Below are 5,476 nucleotides of genomic sequence, written 5' to 3' on the forward strand. Positions count from 1 at the left end.
AGTCAAAGCCAAGCGGCAAGGGTCGTTTATTGCAGGTTCGAACCCGGTCCTCCGCGCACTTGTTGCCGGTGACCGTGACGCTAAGAGGCCCCGAGCAAGGATCTTACAGCTTCTTTTATAGATAGGCACAAACAAGTTAGGGATTTTTTTGAGGTTACAGAGCTGTTATAGGTTGACATTTAAATTTGAACGCTCAGCAGAACTTGATTGGTTCCCGCCTTTATTTCAAACCATTCAGCAGAACTTGATTGGTTCCCGCCTTTATGTCAGACTACCACCGGGCGTGCCCTGGCTGGTTTCGGGAACGTCGGGGGAAGGGAAAGATCTTTTCTTTGCAGTTGTGAGTACACCTGGTAATTTTTCTCTTAGCCTCTCAGTTACACATTTCAAAACCCACTCTACAGAGAAACTCCAAATTTCCCCACTGTGCTATTTAGAAAATTAATGTATTTGGCATAAAATATTATGTCATAATTCAGGATTCATGGAAGAGACGTTAGTCCTCTCTCTTCATATTTATTATCTCCTTAAAATCCTTATTAACGTGATTCTTTGGTGCTAAATGTCAATACTCTCCATTCTTATTTTCACTTACCAACAGAAGAATTGATACTTTAATAATAAAAAAGGAAAATCATTTAATGTGAAATTGCTAAAATAGTAAAATAAGTTGCAGAGAGTAGATAATAATAGATAATATTTATTGAGGACTTATACAAACTGGTCATATTTTAAGAGCTTTACAACAGATATTATTATATCCATTTTATGAATTAGGAAACTGAGGCACAGAAAAGTTATGTAAACTGACCAATGAAATAGAGTAGCTTTTGAATCTGTACAGGCTGATCCCACCCTATACAAATACTCTAGTGAGTATAAGCAACATATAACATGACGAGACTAAAAAACACAATTTCTGTTACCAATTATTGTCATAGTAAATAGTTTGGGAAGGATTTTGTTTTAAAATCGATCTATATTTTAAGGAACATTTGGGCTGAAATGTGTGTTATTAACATGCCACTATTTTTAAGGTAACATTTGAAAAAAAAGTAATAGAAAATTGAGTATTATGCTATTAAAATAATATTTCATTTAAATTTTTTTAAATGTTTCTTTATTTTGAGAGAGAGAGAGAGAGAGAGAGAGAGAGAGAGTCCCAAGCAGGCTCCACACTCAGTGTGGTGCCCAACAAGGGGCTTCATCCCACAGCGGTGAGATCATGACCCAAGCAAAAATTAAGATTCAGACGCTTAACTGACTGAACCACTCAGGCTCCCCTTTAATTCAATTTTTTTAATGTTTAGTTATTTTTGAGACAGAGACAGAATATGAGCAGAGGAGGGGCAGAGACAGAGGGAGACACAGAATCCAAAGCAGGCTCCAGCCTACGAGTTGGCAGCAGAGAACCCAACACTGGGCTTGAATTCAGGAACCAGGAGATCATGACCTGAACTGAAGTCAAATGCTTAGCCAACTGAGCTACCCAGGCACCCCAATTTAGATTAGTCCTTGTTTGGAAATGTTTCCTCTTATAGGCTCCAATTTTTCACCTAGCTGCAATCCCAGTATCTCAATAAGACTCAGCATTTAGTGCTAGAACAGTGATATGACAGTGTGGAGAGAAATTTGGCAGGATATTTGGGACAAAACATTTGAGGTAGTTACAATGATAGATGAAATAAAATTTTCTGACATGGTGTATGTGTGTGCTTGTGTACACACACATAGGCATATGGGCATGTGTGAACAAGGAAATGATTGTGCTTCTTTTACACCTAAAAGACTTATTCATCTTTCTTCCTCCTGAATCCTATTATTATCATTAAACCTCTGGATTTAAAGTAATGGATGGTTTAAATTTATAATTTTTTTTTTTTATCTTTCGAGATCGAATAGGTCTCAGAATGGTAAGACTATTGTTTTCCTTCTCAACCCCAGTAACTTGCTTTATGAGGCTTATTGAAAAATAGATATTTAATTTCCCTCACTCTTCCCAATTTATTTAAAAACAAAATACAATGTAAAAATGTAATAGCGGGGTTGAGACTTATTACCAACTTTATAGAGTCAATCTTGATTTATTTTCTTCTCCCCTCTTAAAATTACTATTCTGATAACCTTAGCCAGAAGGCTTTCTTTCTTCAGCTTAACCAGGTAGCTTTTGTTCACATATATCTCCAGTGAGGACATATGGACACAAGAATATACTGCCTAAGCAAATTCATTATTGAAACTGGGAACTTCTGAAATATCAAGGTTGCTTAATGTTTGATGTTTTTCATGAATGTAACAATTTAGAAAATCAACGTATTAAAGCTAATAAACACTAGCTCTACCTAATGTTGGTAATATTTTTAATAATTATGATATTCAGCATGTAACTCAATGCTATTAGCATTACCAAATAAAAGCCATTGAAACGTATGTATGCTCATTTTTTTCCTACGGGAAATGATGGCTAGGAGTTCATTCAAACCATTGTGTAGTATTCTGTATTGCAACATTCTAAATCATATAAGTAATTAATCTAAATGCAATATCATCTCACAGTATACACTGTTTTCTAGTTTTCACTTTATGCAGTTTGAAGTCATCGATACCAATTACAATGAAATGTAGCTCATATTTTTACAACCACCATCAGCTAGAATCTCTGTGTTTGTTCAAGGGAGCTGGATAAATCACGGTTCCACATTGCTGTTTCATTTTGTTTTGCTTCGTTTTGTTTTTGTCATAGTATTTATTGAGTTTTGCGAATTTAGAAGAGATAATACATTGGCAATCCAAGGAAGAGAAAAAATAATTTCTTTACCGTAGAAAATATATATAAAGCCCTATTGTTAAATTAACATACAATGCTTTTAGTGTATTAATATGCACAGCGTGAATATCCTGACACTTATTGATTTGCAATAAGAAACCAAGTGAATAGATCGTTAGTGGGAGTAGAAAGGCTTTAACTATCAGAGAATATAGAGTATGGCAGGGTTCAAAAAGCTCTGAATTCGTGTTTTTCATTCCACTAAGGCTATTGACCCTTGCTTGGAGGACATATATCCTCAAAAGCAGGGTTATTTGAAAAGCTTTTAATCAGATACTCACTCTGCTGTACATATGGAAAACTATATAAATTTAAAGCAGTTGTCCCTTATAAATTTCTCTGGCCAAATAGAACTTCCAGGTCTTCAGTGCTGATGCTTGTTTTTATTATGAATGTGAAATGTATGCCAACCAGAACATAGACCTTCTTGTCCTCCCCAAAATTACTTACTATCCTGTAGCATAAGTAAAATACATTGTAAAAAAATAGATTTACCCTCCCACAGAATAATTCATCCTCTGGTAAAATAAGTGAGATAAGAGGAATGTAATATAAAGAAGGAATTCAACCAGTGGCATTAATTTGCTTTCACTCCTAGGTCCTTGTCTCCAATCGTCTTGCAGGCCATATCAACCATTCTCAAGAAGCTATCTATATCCCAGAGAGTAGTAAATATATATTTTAATGTGACCTTTAGTAAAAACGAACAAACAAAATAAACCTTGTAAACGCATTTAAAGCTCTGATCTCCTAAATGAATGACAGATACACGTTAGCAGCAGTAAAGACTTAGCGCCACCCTGGTAAAAATAGCAGCGGGTTACTGAAGATCACACATCTGAGGCACAGGGTGAGAAAAACAATGTACTTGGGCCAATTTTTCCTGAGTGAAATTTGTTTGAAATCTTGGCATAACATTAAGTTTTTCCTAAAAGTATGAGAAACATTTTTGTTTGTTTCTGTATACAGGGACGGATGGCCTGTTGCTGAATGCCAGAGGTAGTACTGAGCCACAAGAAACTAGAGAGGTACAGATCAGGTTTTCTGTTTTTAAAGAGACTTCCTTTCTACCATGGGCGTTCTATAAAATAAGAACTCAAAGGTTATTTGGGCTAGGAAAAATAAAAGTTGTAAGAAAAATCAAAACATTCCTTGCTTTCAAAACTTCTGACTTAATAGCCAATCTTCTATTCGTCAATTTTTGTTCTATCTGCCTTCTAAAAAGCGCTATTAATGTTATACCAATGGGAAGCATTATTTTTTAAATTACAAAATTAGATAAATTTAAATTCGCAGGTTTTAGTAATTCTGTCTTGAAAAATGAAGAAGTAAGAATTTGTGAAATTCAAAGACACCTTAGAGAAAATGATCCTAAAAAATCACATACAAATCATCCAAAAGAAACCTTTATTTGTTCTAGCTAACAGCCCCACAATGTCTTCATACTCACATCATCTATTTCTTTTTTTAACATTGCTTTCAAATAGTGCTTGAAATCCTTTCAACTAAAGTTGAGTTGGTTAATGACCTACTTTAAAAAAAAACAAATGCAAATATCTCTCTTGAATCTTGTTAAAAGGCTTTCAGTCATTCATGCTTCAGTGTGAATTGGTTTAATTAGCATGTTTCCACCCTAATTGCTCTATTTAAACAGGAAGAGGAAAGAAAGGTAAGTTATATGCCACACTTTGACGGGTAGGGTTCCTGAAAATTTGGGGGGCCTTTAAGTAGGAGAAAGTTTTAAAAAAAACAAGAAAGAAAAAGCTGGTAAATGAGTCCAATAGACAATCTACATATATTTTGAAATGTTAGCATTGGACAATTCTGTAAGAAGAAACGAAGAAAAAAGCCTTTTTTTTTCTTTTTCCTGTGTTGTACGTCCATCATCTGTCAGAACTTTGAATTTAGATTTGTTCCAATAGTAACATAATTTAGCTGTTAATGATTAAATAGAAATTTGCGTTGTGGCCTGGGAACCTAATTATTTGTAAGGTTGCTTCTAAGAAAAAGCACTCTTTGAGTTCCCAATATAAACTCAAATTTTTGAATGTGTTGTGTAAGTTGGAAGCTGCTTTTATTGGTCATCCCTTTCTTTCGTGATTGTAACTGACTCCAGCATGATTGCAGTGAGCAAACAGGATAATAGCAGTTGTAATACAAATAAACCATGTGTCTTATAACTTCCCTGAAATTCTCATCTTAAGCCTGATTAAATACTGAATCAAGACAAGTAGTAAGAAATCGTTTATTCTATCTTTTAACCAATCTTTATTGAGGACATAGTATGAGCCGATAGTGTGCAAGGCTTTATAGATATCCTGTTAAGAAATAGTAACTTGATACCTGCCCTTAGAGAGATTGTACTCTCATGAAATGATATCCTGTTTTCCTGGAGAAACCTTTGTGAATGTTTTGTCCTCAGCATCCCATAAGCCATAAAAATGTTCTAGAAATTTCCACATTTTATCAAAAAGTAAACAAAGTATTACAGTGAGCAATATAACAAAAACATAACCTAATTTGGCAAAACTTTATTTTAATCAGTAAGTCCCATTTTTTTTAATTTGAAAATACTACTGTCAAATCTATTCCAGATGCTAATATGGGTAGAATTTTAATTAATTTACAATTAGGAATAATTTGAGCATA

Source organism: Panthera pardus, unplaced genomic scaffold (genome assembly GCF_024362965.1).
Source record: "Panthera pardus isolate Hobbes unplaced genomic scaffold, ASM2436296v1 HiC_scaffold_16, whole genome shotgun sequence".
NCBI classification, from domain to species: Eukaryota; Metazoa; Chordata; class Mammalia; order Carnivora; family Felidae; genus Panthera; species Panthera pardus.